The sequence below is a fragment of the Hibiscus syriacus genome, unplaced genomic scaffold, assembly GCF_006381635.1.
Source record: "Hibiscus syriacus cultivar Baekdansim isolate YM2019G1 unplaced genomic scaffold, ASM638163v2 tig00111213_pilon, whole genome shotgun sequence".
In the NCBI taxonomy this organism is placed as follows: domain Eukaryota; kingdom Viridiplantae; phylum Streptophyta; class Magnoliopsida; order Malvales; family Malvaceae; genus Hibiscus; species Hibiscus syriacus.
In genome coordinates, this window is record NW_024063022.1 from 5883987 (window position 1) to 5911561 (window position 27575).

At 34.3% G+C, this 27575-nt stretch overlaps 8 non-coding genes across 8 annotated transcripts; all 8 read left to right on the forward strand.

The window, feature by feature from the left end:
• Nucleotides 1-851: 851 nt before the first annotated feature.
• TRNAI-AAU lies at nucleotides 852-925 on the forward strand. The gene has a single exon. It is a non-coding gene; the product is annotated as a tRNA-Ile (tRNA).
• Nucleotides 926-2405: 1480 nt separating this feature from the next.
• TRNAI-AAU lies at nucleotides 2406-2479 on the forward strand. Its single transcript has one exon. It is a non-coding gene; the product is annotated as a tRNA-Ile (tRNA).
• A 1761-nt stretch (nucleotides 2480-4240) lies between these two features.
• Nucleotides 4241-4314, forward strand: TRNAK-CUU. Its single transcript has one exon. It is a non-coding gene; the product is annotated as a tRNA-Lys (tRNA).
• Nucleotides 4315-15836: 11522 nt separating this feature from the next.
• TRNAN-AUU lies at nucleotides 15837-15910 on the forward strand. The gene has a single exon. It is a non-coding gene; the product is annotated as a tRNA-Asn (tRNA).
• Nucleotides 15911-16003: 93 nt separating this feature from the next.
• TRNAF-AAA lies at nucleotides 16004-16077 on the forward strand. The gene has a single exon. It is a non-coding gene; the product is annotated as a tRNA-Phe (tRNA).
• Nucleotides 16078-18003: 1926 nt separating this feature from the next.
• Nucleotides 18004-18077, forward strand: TRNAI-AAU. Its single transcript has one exon. It is a non-coding gene; the product is annotated as a tRNA-Ile (tRNA).
• Nucleotides 18078-19833: 1756 nt separating this feature from the next.
• Nucleotides 19834-19907, forward strand: TRNAN-GUU. The gene has a single exon. It is a non-coding gene; the product is annotated as a tRNA-Asn (tRNA).
• A 93-nt stretch (nucleotides 19908-20000) lies between these two features.
• On the forward strand, nucleotides 20001-20074 carry TRNAI-AAU. The gene has a single exon. It is a non-coding gene; the product is annotated as a tRNA-Ile (tRNA).
• The last annotated feature ends 7501 nt before the right edge of the window (nucleotides 20075-27575 follow it).

Sequence of the window (27575 nt, forward strand, 5' to 3'; positions counted from 1 at the left end):
TTGGTTAGAGCAATGTGCTTATAACGCGAAGGTCGCAGGTTAGAGACCTGCATGGGTCAATTGTCTTACATATGTTATTGTTTCTCCTAGTCTAAAAGAGATAGAGCTTAAGAAAATAAATAATAAGTCTAAAATGGCACAATGTATCAGTGATGATATATGTTATTATGTAATTAATTTTTTTTAGAAGCGATATTTTTAGTATTTCTAATTCTTCGATATATAATCTAGATTACACCATCAAACCTTTCATTCAGAATGTTAGTGTCAATTTTGCTCAATAATCTCGTTTCGAGGTTTGAGAATGAGTTATCTTATCAAGAGTGTTATGTATTAATTTTTAGATACGTAGGGGGCACATCTCTTGAAAGTGTTTCGTTCATCGATATAAGATTTACTATGTGCATATGATTATGTAATCTATTCATATTACAAATAATATAACAATATTTTATTTTATGCATTTAATCAAAATATAGGATTATAATGTTTAGCAGAGAGAACATGTGATTATTTAAAATAACGTGTTATTCAATTATAATTATTTTAAAATTTCATTATTTATTAGTCTTAATTACCATAATAGTGTCACTAGATCCAAAGAATCCTCATCCCTTCCACATATGTATGTATAATTCCAACAGATGACAACATTGTAGTTATGTGGAAGAGAATCTAAATTGTTGGAGTAGCTCAGTTGGTTAGAGCATGTGTTTGTTAACCACAAGGTCTGAGGTTCAAGCCCTCCTTCTAGCGTGAATTTACTTTGGTACTTTAAATTTCCAATTTAAATTTCATCTGTCAAATCATCCAAAGAGTTATATGATGAAATACATCAATATATTTGCAATGGCCTATTAGCTCAGTTGGTTAGAGCATCGTGCTAATATCGCGAAGGTCGTAGGTTCGAGACCTGCATGGGCCAATTGTCTTGTATATGTTATTGTTTCTCCTATTATAAATAATTAAAGCATAAGAAAATAAGAATAAAACTTAAATTGACTCAATCAAATGCCAACATTTTTATTTTAGCTAGTAAAAATATATATATATATATATATATATACTGCATGATATTTAGATTAAATATGCAATTTCTTTTACAAGTGATTATGTTATTGTTTCTCATTCTTCCATATTTAATCTTTTTTAGCACATCTAAAAATTACTTTATTAATAATAAACCTCAAAAGGTGGTACCTGATAAAAGGACATATGATTCATCTAAATCAAGCCTGTTCAGGAAAAAAACGAAATCGTATGCTTCAAAACAAAAAAAATTGACAGTTTACAAGTCGAAATAAATCTCCAAGAAACTCGAACTAACTCTGCAAATACTCATAGACAATAGAAACATTGTAGAATCATAAAAATCACCCACGTCTATGAGAATTGTGGTTATTCCACTCAATAATCTTGTTTCAATGTTTCAACATGGCTTCTCTTACCAAGAGTGTAACCTAAATTCTGGTTTTACTATCAATTAGTGTTAAACCATTCAAAGATTTTCATAAAGCAATACATCAAAAAAACATGAAATGGCTTTTTAGCTCGGTTGGTTAGAGCATTATGCTTATAACGCGAAGGTCGTAGGTTAGAGACCTACATGGGTCAATTGTCTTACATATGTTATTCTTTCTCCTATTCTAAAAGAGATAGAGCTTAAGAAAATAAATAATAAGTCTAAAACGATACAATGAATCAGTGATGATATATGTTATTATGTAATTAATTGTTTTTACAAGTGATTTTTTAGTGTTTCTCATTCTTCAATATATAATCTAGATTGCACCATCAAACCTTTCATTCAGAGTGTTAGTGGCAATTTTGCTCAATAATATTGTTTCGAGGTTTAAGAATGAGTTATCTTATCAAGAGTGTTATGTATTAATTTTTATATACGTAGGGAGCACATCTCTCGAGAGTGTTGGTTCATCGATATAAGATTTACTATGTGCATATGATTATGTAATCTATTCATATTACAAAGAATATATTATTATTTTATTTGATGCATTTAAATCGAAATATAGGATTATAATGTTTAGTAGAGAGAACATGTGATTATTTAAAATTATGTGTTATTCAATTATCATTATTTTAAAATTTCATTATTTATTAGTCTTAATTACCATAACAGGGTCACTTGATCCAAATAATCCTCATCCCATCCACATATGTATGCATTATTCCAACAGATGACAACATTGTAGTTATGTGGAAGAGAAGATAAATAGCAGGAGTAGCTCAATTGGTTAGAGCATGTGGTTGTTAACCCCGAGGTTGGAGGTTCAAGCCCTCCTTCTAGCGTGAATTTTCTTTGGTACTTTAAATTTCCTATTTAAATTTCATCTGTCAAATCATCCAAAGAGTTATATGATGAAATAAATAAATATATATGCAATGGCTTATTAGCTTAGTTGGTTAGAGCATCATGCTAATAACGCAAAGGTCGCAGGTTCGAGACCTGCATGGGCCAATCACCTTGTATATGTTATTGTTTCTCCTATTATAAAAAAATTAAAGCTTAAGAAATTAAGAATATCACTTAAATTGACTCAATCAAATGCCAACATTTTTATTCTATCTATTAAAAAAATATATACTGCATGATTTTTATATTAAATATGTAATTTCTCTTACAAGCGATTATGTTATTTTTCTTATTCTTCCATATTTAATCTTTTTTAGCCCAACAAAAAATCTCTTTATTAATAATAAACCTCAAAAGGAGGTAACTGACAAAAGGACATACAATTCATCTAAATCAAGCCTATTCAGGAAAAAAATGAGATCGTATGCTTCAAAACATAAAATATTGACAATTTACAAGTTGAAATAAATCTCCTAGAAACTCGAACTAACTCCGTAAATACTCATAGACAATACAAACATTGCAGAGTCATCAAAATCACCCACTCCTATGAGAATTGTGGTTATTCCTCTCAATAATCTTGTTTCAATGTTTCAACATGGGTTCTCTTAGTAAAAGTGTAATGTACTTATTTTTAGATACGTGCATGACACATCTCTCGGATACGTTTGGTTTATGGATATAAGATTAAGTTTATGCATAGGATTATGCAATGTATTCAAATTACTAACAATGTATAAAATTACTTTGTTTGATGCATTTATTTTCAATATAAGATTATAATGTTTAGTAAAGAAAACATATTATTTCTAGAAGCACATGTTATTGAATTATCATTATTTTAAAATTTAATTATTTTTATTGAAATTTAATTATATATTATTCTTAATAACCATAAAGAGTCACATGATCCAAATAATCCTCCTCCCATCAATATATAAATATGCATATAATTAAAAAAAGTGATAAGATAGTAGTTGTGTAGAAAAAGAGTTAAATAGCTGAAGCATCTCAGCTGGATAGAGAGTTTGGTTGTTAACAATAAGGTCGTAGGTTTAAGTCTTCCTTCTAGCGTTGATTTACACGGGTAACTTAAATTCTCGTTTTACTTTCAATTAGTTAAACCATCAAAAGATTTGTATAAAGAAATAAGTCAAAAAGACATGAAATGGCTTTTTATATCGGTTGGTTAGAGCATTGGGCTTATAACGCGAAGGTCGCATGTTAGAGACCTGCATGGGTCAATTGTCTTACATATGTTATTGTTTCTCCTATTCTAAAAGAGAGAGAGCTTAAGAAAATAAATAATAGGTCTAAAATGATACAATGAATCAGTGATGATATATGTTATTATGTAATTAATATTTTTTACAAGCGATTTTTTTAGTGTTTCTTATTATTCAATATATAATCTAGATTGCACCATCAAACCTTTCATTCAGAATTTTACTGGCAATTTTACTCAATAATCTTGTTTCGAGGTTTGAGAATGAGTTCTCTTATCAAGAGTGTTATGTATTAATTTTTAGATGCGTAGGGGCACATCTCTTGAAAGTGTTTTGTTCATCGATATAAGATATACTATGTGCGTATGATTATGTAATCTATTCATATTACAAAGCATATAAAATTATTTTATTTGATGCATTTAATCGAAATATAGGATTATGATGTTTAGCTGAGAGAACTTGTGATTATTTAAAATTATGTGTTATTTAATTATCATTATTTTAAAATTTCATTATTTATTAGTCTTAATTACCATAACATAGTCACTTGATCCAAGGAATCCTCATCCCTTCCGTATATGTATGCATAATTCCAACATATGACAACATTGTAGTTATGTGGAAGAGAAGTTAAATAGCTTGAGTAGCTCAGTTGGTTAGAGCATGTGGCCCTTAACCACAAGGTCGGAGGTTCAAGCCCTCCTTCTAGCTTGAATTTACTTTGGTACTTTAAATTTCAAATTTAAATTTCATCTGTCAAATCATCCAAAGAGTTATATGATGAAATACATTAATATATGCAATGGCCTATTAGCTCAGTTGGTTAGATCATTGTGCTAATAACGCGAAGGTCTCAGGTTCGAGACCTGCGCCCCATTTGCCTTGTATATGTTATTGTTTCTCCTATTATAAAAAAATAAAGCTTAAGAAATTAAAGAATAACACTTACATTGACCCAATCAAATGCTCAGTTGGTTAAAGCATCGTGCTAATAACGCGAAGGTCGCGGGTTCGAGACCTGTATGGGCAAATTGCCTTGTATATGTTATTGTTTCTCCTATTATAAAAAATAAAGCTTAAGAAATTAAAGAATAACACTTAAATTGACTCTATCAAATATGCCAAGTAACCCCCAGACCCGGTCTCTAAGTTAGACCCAAATCTAAGTTGTCACATATCCCATTCAGATATTTTTTATTATTATTTAAAATAACTTATAAAACATTAGATATAATACATAACAAAATATAAATAATACAAATATATCCAAAACGATAGCAAATACATGTCACCAAACACAACTAAAAAACATATTGAGATATGCATTCGTACAAAATAAGTAGTTGATCTCCCCTGATGCCAAATTAGCTAACTTACGGTCTGTTGTTATCTGAAAAAGGTAAAAACTATAGAATGAGCTAAAAAGCCCAGTGTGCTCCAAACAGTGTATAAAAACATACGAATAAAATATTCTAGTAAAATCGGTTATCAAACATGTTTTAAAATATGAACACTACCCCCATCCGTCAAGTCCAAAATGTGTAGGTTCCCCAAAACCATACACCCACCGTCAAGTCCAGTAAGGCCCTGAGCACACAACAGATGAGCCTCCAGGTATACTTACTCCAACATTATCCCCCCAAATAAATCATGTTTCGCTCATAACGGATATATATATCAAAATTAAAACATAATTCAGGTCAAGTAGCAGATCAGAATCCAGGTCAAGTATCATATAAAAATCGTCCAGGTCAAGTATCGTATAAAAATCATCCAGGTCAAGTATCATATCAAAATCCAGGTCAAAAACCAGATAAACTATTCATATGATAGTTTTAAACAGCAAGATAACACCGTCAAGAAACACACCTGTAACAGTCTGAGAAATCAGATAGGGAAGCCTACTATTGGGTCTGTCGATCACGCTCTACTGCGGCGCTAGATCCTACAAATCGGAAAAATCCATATTGGAATCCTAATATAAATAATCTTAATCTTTATTTAAATAATATATAGAAATCTATGGGTAAGTCTCGTAGTACGTGGTTCGGGCTAATCTGACGAACGAACAACTCTGGACCTAACTGATCCTCTCTCGGATGAAACACCAGTACCTTCATAAAATATTTTACTAAATCAATTCCTTAATCAAAATATTAAAATACTAAGCCTTTTGGATTCACATGCTCGATTCGAGGATTTCAGGTAAGAATTTGGCAAAACGGACTTCGAAATCAGATTCAGGACATCGAAAAACATAAAGTATGACCTTCCGTAAATTTGAATTCTTGGTCAAAATCAATGTCAACGGGTTTGACTGACGATTTGGAGACTTTCGGGTTCGAATTTAGCGAAACGGATCCCGAAAACGGATTTGGGACGTCGAAAAATGTCAGGATAGGTATACTCGGGAAATATTAAAGGTCGTTTAATGGCCGGTCAAAGTTCTGGTAAAAGATAGTCAAGATATGATCATCCATTTTACACATTTATCACCCTTTTTTAAAAAATTTACTAAAATATCACCATTTTCAAAATAATTACTAAAATATCATTTTTTTAAAAATTTACAAATTTATCACTTTTTAAAAAAATTACGAAAATAACACCATTTTCAAAATAATTACCAAAATATCACCATTTTCAAAATAATTACTAAAATATCACCTGGTCAACGGGTCGGGTCGGGTCGGAACCGGTCAAACAAGTTCAAAACTGGTCAAACCGGCTATTTTATCCTTCCCACGCGTAGTGGCGGCGCGTGAGACATCTTCCGGCAGCGTAAAATTCACAGAAAAATTTCTAAAAATTATTTTGAGCGATTTCGTGATACTTACAAAGCTTAGTTCAAAATTTTTTAACGGTAGAGAGCTCGATTTCAACAAATCGAAAACTTTGACCGCTTCACCTCCTCACGCGCCACCATCTACGGAGACCAAGGATGACACTGGGGAACTCGGAACGGCACAAGGAACACAATGGTGCGGGAGGTGTCGAAAACCGAGCGACGATGGTAATGAATTTAAGATTTTCTCGGCGGTGGTACTAAAAAAATGTCGAGACTTTGACTTGAAATTCACGACCTTTGGCAACGTTTCACTTCAATTAATTTAAGGGGTTTGTTCCTCGCTCGATGATGAACACGATGGTGTTTTCAAAACAACGATCGGAGGTTGGACGGCGTCAGGATCATGGTTGGAAGTTGAGATGCGTGGGGGGTAAAAACTTAGCAAATTGTTCTGGTATGAAACCATAATCAATTTGCACGCATATAAGCAAAAATTCTGCCGACACTCTTTGGAAATATTCAGTGATTGGTCACTGAATTTCCTTCACTTTTTAAAACAGGCAACAAGTTTTAAAAACTTCCAATTAAATCCTGAAATTTTGCCAATTTACTTAATTAAATATTTTTTTCAAATTTTCGGGTTGTTACAATTATCCCCCTCTATAAGAAATTTCGTCCTCGAAATTTACCTTATGAAAATAGATGAGGAAATTGAGCCTTCATTGACTCCAAAGTCTCCCAAGTAGCTTCTGAGGGGCTACGATTACTCCACTGAACTTTGATCATTGGAATACGCCTATTCCGAAGAACTCACTCATCTCTATCTAAAACCTGAACAGGCTCCTCCTTATATGACAAATCAGGTCTCAACTCTACCTCATCAACCTGAATGATGTGATTTGGATCTGGACGGTATCGCCTTAACATAGACACATGAAAAACATCATGAATACGACTGAGCTGGGGAGGCAACTCAAGTTGATAAGCAACAGGTCCAACTTTCTTCAAAATACGATACGGCCTAATAAATCGCGGACTCAATTTACCCTTACGTCCAAATCTCAATACCTTCTTCTATGGAGATACTTGAGAAAAACCTTATCTCCAACCTCAAACTCGATATCCTTACATCGCTTATCTGCGTATGATTTCTGCCTATCAAATGCCTTTTTTAAGCGATCACAGATCAATCTGACATTATCTTCAGTCTCTCGAACCAAGTCTGGACCCAAAGTTTTTCTATCATGCAACTCTGTCCAACATATAGGAGTACGACATCTACGTCCATACAGAGCCTTGTACGGTGCCATGCGAATACTTGCCTGGTAACTATTATTATAAGCAAACTCAGCTAATGGCAATAAATCTTCCCAACTACCACGGAAATCAATCACACAACCCCGTAACATATCCTCCAACACCTGAATAACTCGCTCAGACTGTCCATCAGTATGAGGGTGAAAAGATGTACTGAAATTCAAACGAGTACCCAGAGCCACGTGCAAAGCTTTCCAGAACCTAGAAGTGAACCTCGGATCTCGATCATATATGATAGACAATGGAACACCATGAAGTCAAACGATCTCAAAAATGTACAACTTAGCTAGTTTGTCCAGAGAATAATTAATCCGGATAGGGATAAAGTGCGCTGACTTGGTGAGTCAATCAACAATCACCCAAATAGAATCCTTTTTGGAAGGAGTCAGAAGAAGGCCAGTAACGAAGTCCATCGTAATGCGCTCCCATTTCCACTCAAGAATCTTAATTGACTGTAACAATCCAGATGGATGTTGGTGTTCTGCCTTAACCTGCTGACAAGTCAAACACCTCGCCACAAAATCTGAAATATTCTTTTTTATACCAGTCCAAAAGTAGTACTCATTGAGATTATTGTACATTTTGTCCCCGCCAGGATGCATAGTATAAGGACTACTATGAGCCTCCTGAAGAATAACCCGTCTCAACTCATCATCTTTAGGGACACAGTAACGACCATGAAAACACAAAATACCATCATGATCCACAATATACTCTGAACTCAATCCCTGCTTAACTTGTTCAATAATGGGAAGCAATGAGCTATCCATAAGTTGTTTGGCTTCAATCTCCTCGGCCAAAGTGAGTTTAACCTGTAACTCCGCTAACAAACTGTTATCATCAAATAAACTCAAGTTGGTGAATAAGGTTCTGAGATCTGATATCGCCTTACGGCTCAAGGCGTCTGCCACTACATTAGTCTTCCCTGGATGATATTCTATCTCTAAATCATAGTCCTTTAGGAGCTCCAACCAGTGACGTTGTCTCAAATTCAATTCTTTCTGAGTAAGCAGATACTTCATACTCTTATGATCAGTATAAATATAACACTTTTCTCCGTATAGGTAATGTCTCCAGATCTTTAAAGCAAAAACCACAGCAGCTAACTCCATATCGTGAATAGGATAGTTACGCTCATGCGGCTTTAACTGACGCGAAGCATAAGCGACAACCTTTCTATCTTGCATCAAAACACATTCTAATCCAGAGTGAGAAGCATCACTATAGACAGAAAAATCCTTCCCAGATTCAGGCTGAATCAGCACTGGGGCTTGAGTTAGAACAATCTTCAATTTCTCAAAGCTAGTTTGTTGGTTCTCAGACCAGACAAATGGAACATCTTTCCTCAATAGTTTCATCAGATGAGCTACAATAAGGGAGAACCCCTCAACGAAACGACGGTACTAACCAGCTAAACCCAAGAAACTACGGATCTCAGAAACATTATTGGGTTACTTCCAGTTCAGAATAGCCTCCACTTTGCTTGGATCCACCCGAATACCATCAGCAGAAACGATATGTCCAAGGAAAGTCACTTTGCTAAGCCAGAACTCACACTTGCTCAACTAAGCGTATAGCTTATTCTCCCTTAGAGTCTGTAGAACAATCCTTAAATGCTCCTCATGTTCAACTTTACTTCTAGAATACACCAGTATATCATCAATGAACACAACTACAAACTGGTCCAAATAAGGTCGAAACACCCTATGCATCAGATCCATAAAAGCAGTAGGGGCATTTGTTAACCCAAATGGCATCACTAAAAACTCATTATGCCCATACCAAGTACGGAAAGCAGTCTTCGGAATATCTGAATATTTCACCTTGAGTTGATAATAACCAGATCTCAAGTCTATTTTTTAAAAGGTAGAAGCCCCTTGAAATTGGTCAAATAAATCATCGATCCTGGGTAGAGGATATTTGTTTTTAATCGTGAGCTTGTTCAGTTTCCTATAATCAATACAAAGTCTCAATGTCCCATCTTTCTTCTTGACAAAGAGAACTGGGGCTCCCCAAGGTGATACATTGGGTCGGATAAATCCCCTATCCAACAACTCCTGGAGTTGGACTTTCAGTTCCTTAAGCTCCTTTGGGGCCATACGATTAGGAGCCATTGAAACTGGATTGGAACCAGAACAGACTTCAATTTCAAACTCAATCCTCTATCCGGCGGTAATCCAGGTAATTCCTCGAGAAAAATATCAGGAAATTCCTTGACAATCCGGATGTCTTCAATATCAAATTGAGAACTCCTAGTATCCAATATATAAGCAAGAAATGCCTCGAAACCTTTTCTGATCATCTTCTCAGCCACCAAAGTAGATATAACATTCGTCAAAAATCCACGGCGTTCCCCGATCATTTCAATCTTTCGATTATCTAGGGTCTTTAGAACAACTCTCATGGTCTCAAAATCAATATTTACTCGATCTTTGTCCAACCAATCTACGCCGAGAATCAAATCAAACTCTTCCAAAGGTAACTCCATCAGGTCGACTAGAAAAATCTCCCCATTGATCTCTATAGAACACTTTCTAAAAATACGATCCAACACAATGGACTTGCCTAAGGGACTTTGAACTATCACCAAATGCTTAGTATTCTCAACAGGAATATTTAGACCCTCAAAAACGGAATACGATACATAGGAATTGGTGGAACCACTATCAAACAATGCAAAGTAGGGAACTGAATGAATAGTAACTGTACCTAAAATCACATTAGGCCCATCACGATCCTGTCGAAGTCTAGTAGTGTAAACCAATGCAGGCTGTCTAGCCTCATATCTGTTTGGACCCCTACTCTGAGATGCTTAGCCTCTACTAGCCGATCCTGGTACCCTGCCCTGATTACGACTCACTGCTGGAGTCTGAAAGTACTCTGAGTACGTGCAGGAGTACAAAATGGTGTCTGAAATGAACGATTTCGCTCTGGACAGTCCTTCAAAAAATGGTCACCAGAACCACATTTATAACATGTGTTCATCCTGCATTCTCCAAGATGTTGTTTTCCACAGTAATCACATGTCTCCAAAGGTTGAAACCCAGAAGATCCACCATGTCTAGAAGAATGTACAGCTAAAGAACCGGATGCCACAGGCCTGGCACTCGCACCACCTCTCTGAAAGGTTTCAGCCCTGCCTCTCTTACTGGGGTGTGCAGAAGAATCAACAGAACCAGAAGGCCTCCTGAATCGAGTTTGAGCTCGATCATTATCTCTCTTGCTCTCTATACCCAATCGCTCTATTTCCTCAGCAGTCTTGGCTATCTCAACTAATGCATCAAAATTCCTCTCTCGGTGGGTAGTGACTCGACTCCTGATCTTATATCTGAGTCCATTCTCGAACCTCAAGCATCAATCTGTCTCAGTGTCCACAAGTCCAAGAGCATAGCGTCTCAATCGGATGAACTCAATCTCGTAGTCCATAACAGACATATTACCCTACTCTAGATTCTGAAACTCTTAGCGTCGTTCCTACAGATATCTCTCCCCAATATAGCGACTCCGGAAACGTGTCTAGAAAAGATTCCATGTTAATTGGCTCCTCGGAATACTACTAGAAATTGATTGCCACCATCTAAAGCTCTCTTTCTTCAACATAGTTAGGCCCCCTTCAATTTCTGCTCAGGTCTCAGATCCATCTCATCCATAATCCTCTCTGTGTCCTCCAGCCAATACTCAGCGTCTGTCGAAGGTCCACCAATAATACCCTCGAATGGAACTACACCAGCAGCAACCAAAGAATTCGAAATCTCCACTGTAGTCATATTACTAGGAGCTCTGGAAGCTCTCTGAAACATGCGAAATATAGCTCTATTAATGGCATCTTCGTTTATATCAGTATCCTCATCTCCAGTGATGGAAGGGTCTCTCACAGGAGTAAACTGGTCATCATGAGAAAGGGTCGGATCTACTTGCAGAACAGGAGGATCTCGTGGAGACATCGGATCATCGATCATAATAGAAGGTCGAGTGACTCGTCCTCGACAATGGCCACGTCCTGTCCTACGACCTCTAGCAGCACTCATTGTTGGAGCTATAAGGTTCTACAGAAAAAATTTGAAACATATGTCAGATTAACATCAGGGATCTCGAGAAAACTTTAAATTGTAAAATAAGGTAACATTTTTTTCAAAATTTCTTAAAAATCCAAAGTTTAGGACCCATATACAGTCCGAGTGTTTAAAACCGAAAGCTCTGATACCACCAAATGTAACCCCCAGACCCGGTCTGTAAGTTAGACACAAATCTAAGTGATCACATATCCCATTCAAAGATTTTTTTATTATTATTTAAAATATCTTATAAAACATTAGATATAATACATAACAAAATATAAATAATACAAATATATCCAAAACGATAGCAAATACATGTCGCCAAACACAACTGAAAAATATATTGAGATATACATTCGTATAAAATAAATAGTTGATCTCCCCTGATGCCAAATCTGCTAGCTTACAGTCTGTTGTTATCTGAAAAAGGTAAAAACTATAGAATGAGCTAAAAAGCCCAGTGTGCTCCAAACAGTGTATAAAAACATACGAATAAAATATTACAGTAAAATCGGTTATCAAACATGTTTAAAAATATGAACACTACCCCCATCCGTCAAGTCCAAAATGTGTAGGTTCCCCAGAACCATACGCCCACCGTCAAGTCCAGTAAGGCCCTGAGCACACAGTAGAGGAGCCTCCAGGTATACTTCCTCCAACATTATCCCCCAAAATAAATCATGTTTCGCTCATAACGGATATATATATCAAAATTAAATCATAATTCAGGTCAAGTAGCAGATCAGAATCCAGGTCAAGTATCATATAAAAATCATCCAGGTCAAGTATCATATCAAAATCCAGGTCAAAAACCAGATAAACTATTCATATGATAGTTTTAAACAGTAAGATAACACCATCAGGAAACACACCTGTAACAGTCTAAGAAATCAGATAGGGAAGCCTACTACTGGGTTTATCGATCACGCTATGCTGCGGCGCTAGATCCTACGAATCGGAAAAATCCATATTGGAATCCTAATATAAATAATCTTAATCTTTATTTAAATAATATACAGAAATCTATGGGTAAGTCTCGTAGTACGTGGTTTGGGCTGATCTAACGAGCGGACAACTCTGGACCTAACTGATCCTCTCTCGGATGAAACACCAATACCTTCATAAAATATTTTACTGAATCAATTCCTTAACCAAAACTTAAATAAATAATCAAAATATTAAAATACTAAGCCATTTGGATTCACAAGCTCGATTCGGGGATTTCGGATTAGAATTTGGAAAAAACGGACTTCAAAATCAGATTGAGGACGTCGAAAAGCATAAAGTATAACCTTCCATAAATTTGAATTCTTGGTCAAAATCAAAGTCAACGGGTTTGACTGACGATTTGGAGACTTTCGGGTTTGAATTTGGAGAAACGGATCCCAAAAATGGATTTGAGACGTCGAAAAATGTCAGGATATGTATACTCGGGAAAGATTAAAGGTCGTTTAATGGCCGGTCAAAGCCGATCAAAGTTCTGGTCAAAGATAGTCAAGATATGATCAACCATTTTACACATTTATCACCCTTTTAAAAAAATTTACAAAAATATCACCCTTTTTCAAAATAATTACTAAAATATCACTTTTTTTAAAAAAAAATTACGAATTTATCACTTTTTAAAAAAATTATGAAAATAGCACCATTTTCAAAATAATTACCAATATATAACCATTTTCAAAATAATTACTAAAATATCACCCGGTCAACGGTCAACGGGTCGGGTCAACGGGTCGGAACCGGTCAAACCGGTTATTTTATCCTTCCCCACGCGCAGTGGCGGCGCGTGGGGGCGCGTGAGACATCTTCTGGCAGCGTAAAATTCACAGAAAATTTTCTAAAAATTAGTTTGAGCGATTTCGAGATACTTACAAAGCTCAGTTCAAATTTTTGAACGGCGGAGAGCTTGATTTCAACAAATCGAAAACTTTGATCTCTTTACATCCTCACGCGCCGCAGTCTACGGAGACCAAGGATGACACCGACGAACTCGGAACGACACAAGGAACACGATGGTGTGGCAGGTGTTGAAAACCGACCGAAGATCGGTGATGAATTTAAGATTTTCTCGGCGATGGTGCTAAAACAACGTCGAGACTTTGACTTGAAATTCATGACGTTTGGCAGCGTTTCACTTCAATTAATTTAAGGGGTTTGTTCCTCGCTAGATGATAAACACGATGGTATTTTCAAAACAACGATCGGAGGTCAGACGGCGTCGGGATCGTGGTTGGAAGTTGAGATGCGTGGGGGTAAAAACTTAGCAAATTGTTCTGGTATGAAACCATAATCAATTTGCACGCACGCATATAAGCAAAAACTTCTGCTGACACTCTTTGGAAATATTCAGTGATTGGTCACAGAATTTCCTTCACTATTTAAAACAGGCTACAAGTTTTAAAAACTTCCAATTAAATCCTCAAATTTTGCCAATTTACTTAATTAAATATTGTTTTCAAATTTTCGGGTTGCTACATGCCAACACTTTTATTCTAGCTTAAGAAATTTAATCTTTTTTAGCACAACAAAAAAATATTTTATTAATAATAAACCTCAAAATGAGGTACCTAAAAAAAGACATATGATTCATCTAAACCACGCCTGTTTAGGAAAAAAACGAAATCGCATGCTTCAAAACAAAAAAAAATTGACAGTTTACAAGTCAAAATAAAACTCCTAGAAACTCGAACTAACTTTGCAAATACTCATAGACAATAGAAACATTGTAGAATCATCAAAATCACCCACGCCTATGAGAATTATGGTTATTCCTCTCAATAATCTTGTTTCAATGTTTCAACATGGGTTCTCTTTCCAAGAGTGTAATGTACTTATTTTTATATACTTGCATGACACATCTCTCAGATACCTTTGGTTTATGGATATAAGATTAAGTTTATGCACAGGATTATGCAATGTATTCAAATTACTAAGAATGTATATAATTATTTTGTTTGATGCATTTAGTTTGAATGTAAGATTATGATGTTTGGTAAAGATAACATATTATTATTTAAAAGCACATGTTATTGAATTATAATTCTTTTAAAATTAAATTATTTTTACAGAAATTTAATTATGTATTATTCTTAATAACCATAATAGAGTCACATTATCCAAATAATCCTCCTCCCTTCAATATATATATATATAATTAAAAAATGTGAAAAGATTGTAGTTATGTAGAAAAAGAGTTAAATAGCTGGAGCATCTCAGCTGGATGGACAGTTTGGTTGTTAACAATAAGGTCGTAGGTTCAAGTTTTCCTTCTAGCGTTGATTTACACTGGTAGCTTAAATTCTCGTTTTACTTTCAATTAGTTAAACCATTCAAAGATTTGTATAAAGCAAATGTCAAAAAGACATGAAATGGCTTTTTAGCTCAGTTGGTTAGAGCAATGTGGTTATAACGCGAAGGTCGCGGGTTAGAGACCTGAATGGGTCAATTGTCTTACATATGTTATTGTTTCTCCTATTCTAAAAGAGATAGATCTTAAGAAAATAAATAATAAGTCTAAAATGACACAATGAATCAGTGATGATATATGTTATTATGTAATTAATTGTTTCTAGAAGCGATTTTTTTAGTATTTCTAATTCTTCGATATATAATCTAGATTGCACCATCAAACCTTTCATTCATAATGTTAGTGGCAATTTTGCTCAATAATCTCATTTTGAGGTTTGAGAATGAGTTCTCTTATCAAGAGTGTTATGTATTAATTTTTAGATACGTAAGGGGCACATCTCTTGAAAGTGTTTTGTTCATCGATATGAGATTTACTATGTGCATATGATTATGTAATCTATTAATATTAAAAAGAATATAACATTATTTTAATTGATGTATTTAATCAAAATATAGGATTATGATGTTTAGCAGAGAGAACATGTGATTATTTAAAATTACGTGTTATTCGATTATCATTATTTTAAAATTTCATTATTTATTAGTCTTAATTACCATAATAGTGTCACTAGATCCAAAGAATCCTCATCCCTTCCACATATCTATGCATAATTCCAACAGATGACAACATTGTAGTTATGTGGAAGAGATGCTAAATTGCTGGAGTAGCTCAGTTGGTTAGAGCATGTGGCTATTAACCACAAGGTCGGAGGTTCAAGCCCTCCTTCTAGCGTGAATTTACTTTGGTACTTTAAATTTCCAATTTAAATTCCATCTGTCAAATCATCCAAAGAGTTATATAATGAAATACATCAATATATGCAATGGCCTATTAACTCAGTTGGTTAGAGCATCCTGCTAAAAACGCGAAGGTCGCAGGTTCGAGACCTGCATGGGCCAATTGCCTTGTATATGTGATTGTTTCTTCTATTATAAAAAAATAAAGCTTAACAAATTAAAGAATAACACTTTAATTGACTCAATCAAATGCCAACACTTTTATTCTAGCTAATAAAAATATATATATTGCATGGTATTTAGATTAAATATGTAATTTATTTTACAAGAGATTATGTTATTATTTTCTCATTCTTCCATATTTAATCTTTTTTAGCACAACAAAAAATTATTTTATTAATAATAAACCTCAAAAGGTGGTACCTGAAAAAAGGACATATGATTCATCTAAATCACGTCTGTTCAGGAAAAAAACGAAATCGCAAGCTTCAAAACAAAAAAAAATGACAGTTTACAAGTTGAAATAAAACTCCTAGAAACTCGAACTAACTCCTCAAATACTCATAGACAATAGAAACATTGTAGAATCATCAAAATCACCCACGCCTATGAGAATTGTGGTTATTCCTCTCAATAATCTTGTTTCAATGTTTCAACATGGGTTCTCTTTCCAAGAATGTAATGTACTTATTTTTATATACGTGCATGACACATCTCTCAAATACCTTTGGTTTATGGATATAAGATTAAGTTTATGCATAGGATTATGCAATGTATTCAAATTACTAAGAATGTATATAATTATTTTGTTTGATGCATTTATTTTGAATGTAAGATTATGATGTTTGGTAAAGATAACATATTATTATTTAAAAGCACATGTTAATGAATTATAATTCTTTTAAAATTTAATTATTTTTATAGAAATTTAATTATGTATTATTCTTAATAACCATAATAGAGTCACATTATCCAAATAATCCTCCTCCCTTCAATATATATATATAATTAAAAAATGTGAAAAGATTGTAGTTATGTAGAAAAAGAGTTAAATAGCTGGAGCATCTTAGCTGGATGGACAGTTTGGTTGTTAACAATAAGGTCGTAGGTTCAAGTTTTCCTTCTAGCGTTGATTTACACTGGTAGCTTAAATTCTCATTTTACTTTCATTTAGTTAAACCATTCAAAGATTTGTATAAAGCAAATGTCAAAAAGACATGAAATGGCTTTTTAGCTCGGTTGGTTAGAGCAATGTGCTTATAACGCGAAGGTCGCAGGTTAGAGACCTGCATGGGTTAATTGTCTTACATATGTTATTGTTTCTCCTATTCTGAAAGAGATAGATCTTAAGAAAATAAATAATAAGTCTAAAATGACACAATGAATCAGTGATGATATATGTTATTATGTAATTAATTGTTTCTAGAAGCGATTTTTTTAGTATTTCTAATTCTTCGATATATAATCTAGATTGCACCATCAAACCTTTCATTCAGAATGTTAGTGGCAATTTTGCTCAATAATCTCGTTTTGAGGTTTCAGAATGAGTTCTCTTACCAAGAGTGTTATGTATTAATTTTTAGATACGTAAGGGGCACATCTCTTGAAAGTGTTTTGTTCATCGATATGAGATTTACTATGTGCATATGATTATGTAATCAATTAATATTAAAAAGAATATAACATTATTTTAATTGATGTATTTAATCAAAATATAGGATTATGATGTTTAGCAGAGAGAACATGTGATTATTTAAAATTATGTGTTATTCGATTATCATTATTTTAAAATTTCATTATTTATTAGTCTTAATTACCATAATAGTGTCACTAGATCCAAAGAATCCTCATCCCTTCCACATATCTATGCATAATTCCAACAGATGACAACATTGTAGTTATGTGGAAGAAATGCTAAATTGCTGGAGTAGCTCAGTTGGTTAGAGCATGTGGCTGTTAAGCACAAGGTCGGAGGTTCAAGCCCTCATTCTAGCGTGAATTTACTTTGGTACTTTAAATTTCCAATTTAAATTTCATCTGTCAAATCATCCAAAGAGTTATATAATGAAATACATTAACATATGCAATGGCCTATTAGCTCAGTTGGTTAGAGCATCGTGCTAATAACGCGAAGGTCGCAGGTTCGAGACATGCATGGGCCAATTGCCTTGTATATGTTATTGTTTCTTCTATTATAAAAAAATAAAGCTTAAGAAATTAAAGAATAACACTTAAATTGACTCAATCAAATGCCAACACTTTTATTCTAGCTAATAAAAATATATATATTGCATGGTATTTAGGTTAAATATGTAATTTATTTTACAAGAGATTATGTTATTTATTTCTCATTCTTCCATATTTAATCTTTTTTAGCACAACAAAAAATTATTTTATTAATAATAAACCTCAAAAGGTGGTACCTGAAAAAATGACATATGATTCATCTAAATCACGCATGTTCAGAAAAAAAAATGAAATCGCATGCTTCAAAAAAAAATTGACAGTTTACAAGTTGAAATAAAACTCCTAGAAACTCGAACTAACTTCGCAAATACTCATAGACAATAGAAACATTGTAGAATTATCAAAATCACCCACACCTATGAGAATTGTGGTTATTACTCTCAATAATATTATTTCAATGTTTCAACATGGGTTCTCTTTCCAAGAGTGTAATGTACTTATTTTTATATACGTGCATGACACATCTCTCAGATACCTTTCGTTTATGGATATAAGATTAAGTTTATGCATAGGATTATGCAATGTATTCAAATTACTAAGAATGTATATAATTATTTTGTTTGATGCATTTATTTTGAATGTAAGATTATGATGTTTGGTAAAGATAACATATTATTATTTAAAAGCACATGTTATTGAATTATCATTATTTTAAAATTTAATTATTTTTACAGAAATTTAATTATGTATTATTCTTAACAACCATAATAGAGTCACTTGATCCAAATAATCCTCCTCCCTTCAATATATATATATAATTAAAAAATGTGAAAAGATTGTAGTTATGTAGAAAAAGAGTTAAATAGCTGGAGCATCTCAGCTGGATGGACAGTTTGGTTGTTAACAATAAGGTCGTAGGTTCAAGTTTTCCTTCTAGCGTTGATTTACACTGGTAGCTTAAATTCTCGTTTTACTTTCAATTAGTTAAACCATTCAAAGATTTGTATAAAACAAATGTCAAAAAGACATGAAATGGCTTTTTAGCTCGGTTGGTTATAGCAATGTGCTTATAACGCGAAGGTCGCGGGTTAGAGACCTGCATGGGTCAATTGTATTACATATGTTATTGTTTCTCCTATTCTAAAAGAGATTGATCTTAAGAAAATAAATAATAAGTCTAAAATGACACAATGAATCAGTGATGATATATGTTATTATGTAATTAATTGTTTCTAGAAGCGATTTTTTTAGTATTTCTAATTCTTCGATATATAATCTAGATTGCACCATCAAACCTTTCATTCAGAATGTTAGTGGCAATTTTTTTCAATAATCTTGTTTTGAGGTTTGAGAATGAGTTATCTTATCAAGAGTGTAATGTATTAATTTTTAGATACGTAAGGGGCACATCTCTTGAAAGTGTTTTGTTCATCGATATAAGATTTACTATCTGCATATGATTATGTAATCTATTAATATTAAAAAGAATATAACATTATTTTAATTGATGTATTTAATCAAAATATAGGATTATGATGTTTAGCAGAGAGAACATGTGATTATTTAACATTACGTGTTATTCGATTATCATTATTTTAAAATTTCATTATTTATTAGTCTTAATTACCATAATAGTGTCACTGGATCCAAAGAATCCTCATCCCTTCCACATATCTATGCATAATTCCAACAGATGACAACATTGTAGTTATGTGGAAGAGATGCTAAATTGCTGGAGTAGCTCAGTTGGTTAGAGCATGTGGTTGTTAACCATAAGGTCAGAGGTTCAAGCCCTCCTTCTAGCGTGAATTTACTTTGGTACTTTAAATTTCCAATTTAAATTTCATCTGTCAAATCATCCAAAGAGTTATATGATGAAATACATTAATATATGCAATGGCCTATTAGCTCAGTTGGTTAGAGCATCGTGCTAATAACGCGAAGGTCGCAGGTTCGAGACCTGCATGGGCCAATTGCCTTGTATATGTTATTGTTTCTTCTATCATAAAAAAATAAAGCTTAAGAAATTAAAGAATAACACTTAAATTGACTCAATCAAATGCCAACACTTTTATTCTAGCTAATAAATATATATATATTGCATGGTATATTAAATATGTAATTTATTTTACAAGAGATTATGTTAATATTTTCTCATTCTTCCATATTTAATCTTTTTTAGCACAACAAAAAATTATTTTATTAATAATAAACCTCAAAAGGTGGTACTTGATAAAAGGACATATGATTCATCTAAATCAAGCCTGTTCAGGAAAAAAACGAAATCGTATGCTTCAAAACAAAAAAAATTGACAGTTTACAAGTCGAAATAAAAATCCTACAAACTCGAACTAACTCTGCAAATACTCATAGACAATAGAAACGTTGTAGAATCATCAAAATCACCCACACCTATGAGAATTGTGGTTATTCCACTCAATAATCTTGTTTCAATGTTTCAACATGGGTTCTCTTTCCAAGAGTGTAATGTACTTATTTTTATATACGTGCATGACACATCTCTCAGATACATTTTGTAACCCCCTAGACCCGGCCTATGCGTTTCGGCTAAGTCTAGCAGATTACATTAAAGATTCTGAATGACATTTTTCCAAAAACATTATTCGATAATTTAAAATCATGTTACAAATGATCTTTATATAAAAGTATATTATAATTAACGATAAAAACTAAATTCGTAAATATAAAACATGAAATATACCATGTAAAATGTTACATAAAATAAATCCGGAGCATCAAAAATCAAATATCAGTAACAACAGCAGAAAAATGTCATAAAACAATAAATACTTCAGAAATAAGGTACATGTCACCATAATTAAAAACAGTTCAGGAAACTGAATATTACAATAACTCTCTGAACTAAATGTATCAATCCTCCAAGTGCCTGATACAGAGTGTCTATCCGAATGTATCTGAAAGGGGTAAAACAATTTGAAAAGTGAGCTAGAGGCTCAGTGTGTCCCAACAGTGCAGAAATAAAACATACAGTTATGATTTTCAAAACCAGTGCAGATCACAATCATTAAAACATCATAGGAGTTTTTAATTTAAAAACTCCGCATCGTCCTCCAACCGAACGCCATGTGCAGATCCCCAGAAATGCACAACCTAAGGGAGTACATTGGGGCCTGTGAGCCTACCCAAGACAATTCCCGGGGCCACAAAGGCTTACCCAAGAAAATCTCAGAGCCGCAAAGCCTACCCAAGGCTCGACATAGGTCCATAAGGAATTACCAACAGCGATTGAACCTGCCAGAGTCTTCATACCAGAACCTAGAGTACCCCGTAGAAAATATTTTCCAGATGGTAACCAGTAGTAACAGTAATTCAGAGTTCAGACAGATTATTAGTTCTGTAATCCAGTGTTCAGAAATCGGGCAATCATGCTTTTCATTTCAGAAATTTCAGAATCAGATATAACATTCAATAGACAAATCAGATCAACATTATATTTCAAATCATAGAAATCAATCATGTGCACATAAGATTTCAAACAGATATTTAAAACATTTATTATGCACATAAAGAATACACCTCGATAATAGGGTCAGTCCGAAAGGTCTATCGAGTACCAGCTTCACCAGGCTCTTCAACTGAACGGGAACCTAATCCATATCAGAACAGAGTTATATTTGGAACAATATTCTAAATAGAATAACTAAAAGGGTTTCAGAAATATACGAGTATTCACAGCTTCTCGTGGATGAGCGGATCGGGAGGAACCGGGTCGAGTAGTGAAACAGTCTGGAGATCCCCGAGTACCTTTAACATAACTATAATTAGTCCTTCACCATTCTGTTCAATTAACTAAATTAAAACACTTAGATAAATATTATTTTTTCAGGTTTACGGGCTAATTCGGAGGCTTTCGAGTCTAAATTTGACCAAACCGATTGCAGAATCGGAATCAGTATATCACAAAACATAAAATATTACTTTTTAAAAAATTCGAATTCTTGGTCAAAGTCAAAGTCAACGGGTTTGACTGATGATTTGGAGGCCTTCGGGTTCGAATTTGGAGAAACGAACTTCGGAAACGGATTTAGGACGTCGAAAAATGTCAGAATAGGTATACTCGAACAAAATCAAAGGTCGTTTAATAGTCGTTTAAAGCCGGTCAAAGTTATGGTCAAAGGTGCTCAAAAGTCCACAATAAACTATTACAAAAATAACACCTTTTTAAAAAAATAATTACCAAAATATCACTTTTTTGAAATAATTACCAAAATATCACTTTTTCGAAATAATTACCAAAATATCACTTTTCGAAATAATTACCAAAATATCATTTTTTTCGAAATAATTACCAAAATATCACTTTTTTGAAATAATTACCAAAATATCATTTTTCGAAATAATTACCAAAATATCACTTTTTTGAAATAATTACCAGAATATCACTTTTTCGAAATATTTACGAAACTAACACCTCTTAACAGTATTTACGAAACTAACATTTTTTTAATAATATTTACAAAACTAACATTTTTTAACAATATTTACAAAAATACCACTATTACCGAAATTAATTACATATTAGTCACTCTTTTAAAACTATTTATCAACAATCTAAACCAACAACAACTATAATATGTTTTCAATCTAAACACTGAAATATTACTCAGATTAAACGATCTGACATTGCCTACGACGAACGGACGAAACAAGACGGTCGTTGAAATGGCCGGAATCGACAAAATTAAAACGACGATCGGGGTTTTGAGTGTCTATTTACCTTCTCTATTCGGCCTAACTATGACCGATTTCGGAGCGAGATTGGTCAGAATCGCTTCTCGGAGGTCAGGCGCACCTGATGGAGGTGGTGATGACATGCATCGCCGGCCGAAGTAGGGAGGAGGAGGAGGAGGAGCGACAATTAGCTTAAATGAGGGAAAATAGTTACACGAGGATGGGGGTTCTGCTATAATAATGGGTAATCACCCAACAATTAAAATATAAACCCACCATTTATTATATTTAATTAAAAAAACCGCAGCACATGGCTAAGTGGAAGAGCCATTGTCTGCCACTACTATTTAATTTATAGATCCACTTAGTTTATTCTTAGTGTCCATTACCTTATTATTAGTGCTCTAAGATATTATTATATTTTTTGTGGGTGGCAAATATGGGGTATGACAATTCTCTCCCTCTAAAAGAAATTTCGTCCTCGAAATTCATCAAAATCTGATAGTAAATTGAGATTAGGTCTCTGATAGATCCTTTAGTGGAGAAAGCTAATTTCGTCTTAGGGTCTTATGTTACGAACCTCAGGTATAGAAAGAGTGTTGTTAGAAATGTATGGCATGAAACAGAATTAACAATAAATATACCTGCATAAGTATTGAACTCAAATTGATCACCAGAACTTCGGGTAGCGTAAACAAGAGCAGGTTGTCGAGGCTCAGAAGCATCTGGTCCTCTACTCTGCGATCGGGGTCTACTGTCAACCCTAGAAACAGATCTGGAAGTCCTACCCTGACTATGACTCATATTTGGAGTCTGAACAAAGGTTTGAGAACGTATAGGAGTCTGAATAGGTGTCTGATCGACAGGAGCTGGATATGGACAATTTCTCAAGAAGTGCTTGCTAGATCCACAACGAAAACAAGTACCCATCTTCTTACGACACTCTCCTCCGTGTTGATTTCCATAGAACTCACAACTCAATTTCGGAATGGAATATACAGAATCCTCTCGACTAACTACAGTATGTGGGGGAGATACATGCCTCGAATCAAACCGACTCATCTGATGAGGAACAGTACGAGATCTTTTATCAGGGCATGCAAAAGGTGCAGTCTGACCAGAAGGCTTCCTAGATCGTTCTAGAGCTACTCTATCATTGTCAGGTGCAGATGCCTCGACTTCCTCCGCGTCTTTTGCTCTCCCAACTACAATATCGAATACCTCGTCCTGATGAGTAACTACTTGACGACGTAACTCGAATCGAAGTCCCTGAGCAAACTTTCGGCATCTATCTCTCTCGGTAGGTACCAAACTGCATCCATACTTCAGCAATTTCAAGAACTCAATCTCGTACTCAGAAACGGTCATATCTCCCTGAACCAGGTCCTGAAACTGCTGTCGTCTCTGAGTTAAATAACGCTCTCCCAAGAAACGGCTCCTAAAGCGCTCTCTAAAGAAATCCCAAGTCAAACGATCGGTCTGAACACTACTAACCACTGACTCCCACCAGGTGTGAGCATTCCCATCCAACATAGAAATTGCTCCTTAATAACGTCGATGCATATCTAAACCTAACTGATCCATGCGTCGCTCAGTATCACTAAGCCAATCCTCAGCCTCAGTCGGATCTCCACCAGTAAGGCCCCTAAACGTCCTGACTCCACTTGCAATAAGAGTCTGAGAGATAGGAACCTCGGGTACAATGCCAGCAGTTCTGACAGCTCCCTGAATCATCTGAAGAAATTGTCTACCCAAATTCTCATTTAATACAACTCTGGTAGACTCGGGCTCAGTACCAGTAGCTCCTCTTATTGGAGCAGTCATGCCAATACCAGAGGCAGAAGGCAAATTTGTCGGGGTCGTAGGAGTAGGATCATCTATCGGAGATTGAGGATCTACACGTATCTCATCTACCGGGTCTGCAAATCTAGCCACTCTGCCACGACCACGACTAGTTCGACGACCATATCTAGTACTCATCTTGGTGGATCTCGAGTTTACTACAGAAGATAAAACCTATGATTAAATAGGCACTTGGAGTCTCGAACACAATTAAAATCATAAAAACTTTGTGACATGACCTTACTGACTTGTTTTGTAAAACATTTAAAACCGTATTTTCAGTTTGGACTCATTCACAGTCCGAGGTTTAAAACCAAAAGCTCTGATACCACTAAATATAACCCCCTAGACCCGGCCTATGCGTTTCGACTAAGTCTAGCAGATTACATTAAAGATTCTGAATGACATTTTTCCAAAAACATTATTCGATAATTTAAAATGATGTTACAAATGATCTTTATATAAAAGTATATTATAATTAACGATAAAAACTAAATTCGTAAATATAAAACATGAAAGATACCATGTAAAATATTACATAAAATAAATCCGGAGCATCAAAAATCAAATATCAGTAACAACAGCAGAAAAATGTCATAAAATAATAAATACTTCAGAAATAAGGTACATGTCACCATAATTAAAAACAGTTCAGGAAACTGAATATTACAATAACTCTCTGAACTAAATGTACCAATCCTCCAAGTGGCTGATACAGAGTGTCTATCCGAATGTATCTGAAAGGGATAAAACAATTTGAAAAGTGAGCTAGAGGCTCAGTGTGTCCCAACAGTGCAGAAATAAAACATACAATTATGATTTTCAAAACCAGTACAGATCACAATCATTAAAACATCATAGGAGTTTTTAATTTAAAAACTCTGCATCGTCCTCCAACCGAACACCATGTTCAGATCCCCATAAATGCACAACCTAAGGGAGTACCTTGGGGCTTGCGAGCCTACCCAAGATAAATCCCGGGGACACAAAGGCTTACCCAAGAAAATCTCAGGGCCGTAGAGCCTACCCAAGGCTCGACTTAGGTCCATAAGGAATTACCAATCGGTGTTGAACCTATCAGAGGAATTACCAACAGCGATTGAACCTGCTAGAGTCTTCATACCAGAACCCAGAGTACCCCGTAGAAAATATTTTCCAGACGGTAACCAGTAGTAACAGTAATTCAGAGTTCAGACAGATTATCAGTTCAGTAATCCACTGTTCAGAAATCAGAAATCGGGCAATCATGCTTTTCATTTCAGAAATTTCAGAATCAGATAAATCATTCAGTAGACAAATCAGGACAAACGTTATATTTCAAATCATAGAAAACAATCATGTGCACATAAGATTTCAAACAGATTTTTAAAACATTTATTTTGCACATAAGGAACACACCTCGATAATAGGGTCAGTCCGAAAGGTCTATCGAGTACTAGCTTCACTAGGCTCTTCAACTGAACGGGAACCTAATCCATATCAGAACAGAGTTATATTTGGAACAATATTCTAAATAGAATAACTAACAGGGTTTCAGAAATATACGAGTATTCACAGCTTCTAGTGGACGAGCGGATCAGGAGGAACCGGGTCGAGTAGTGAAACAGTCTGGAGATCCCCGAGTACCTTTAACATAACTATAATTAGTCCTTCACCATTCTGTTCAATTAACTAAATTAAAACACTTAGATAAATATGATTTTTTCAGGTTTACAGGCTAATTCGGAGGCTTTCGAGTCTAAATTTGACCAAACCGATTGCGGAATCGGAATCAGTATATCGAAAAACATAAAATATGACTTTTTTAAAAATTCGAAATCTTGGTCAAAGTCAAAGTCAACGGGTTTGACTGATGATTTGGAGGCCTTTGGGTTCGAATTTGGAGAAACGGATTTGGGACGTCGAAAAATGTCAGAATAGGTATACTCGAACAAAATCAAAGGTCGTTTAATGGTCGTTTAAAGCCGGTCAAAGTTATGGTCAAAGGTGCTCAAAAGTCCACAATCAACTATTACGAAAATAACACATTTTTTAAAAAATAATTACGAAAATATCACTTTTAGAAATAATTACCAAAATATCACTTTATCGAAATAATTACCAAAATATCACTTTTTTCGAAATAATTACCAAAATATCATTTTTTTCGAAATAATTACCAAAATATCACTTTTTCGAAATAATTAGCAATATATCACTTTTTTCGAAATATTTACGAAACTAACACCTTCTTAACAGTATTTACGAAACTAACTTTTTTTTAATAATATTTACGAAACTAATATTTTTTTAACAATATTTACAAAAATACTACTATAACCGAAATTAATTACATATTAGTCACTCTTTTAAAACTATTTATCAACAATCTAAACCAACAACAACTATAATATGTTTTCAATATAAACACTGAAATATTACTCAGATTAAACGATCTGACTTTACCTACGACGAACGGACGAAACAAGACAGTCGTTGAAATGGCCGGAATCGACAAAATTAAAACGACGATCGGGGTTTTTGGTGTCTATTTACCTTCTTTATTCGGCCTAACTATGACCGATTTCGGAGCGAGATTGGTCGGAATCACTTCTCGGAGGTCAGGCGCACCAGATGGAGGTGGTGGTGACATGCACCGCCGGCCGGAGTAGGGAGGAGGAGAAGCAACAATTAGCTTAAATAAGGGAAAATAGTTACACGAGGATGGGGGTTCTGCTATAATAATGGGTAATCACCCAACAATTAAAATATAAACCCACCATTTATTATATTTAATTAAAAAAAACGCAGCACATGGCTAAGTGGAAGAGCCATTGTCTACCACTACTATTTAATTTATAGATCCCCTTAGTTTATTCTTAGTGTCCATTACCTTATTATTAGTGCTCTAAGATAATATTATATTTCTTTGTGGGTGG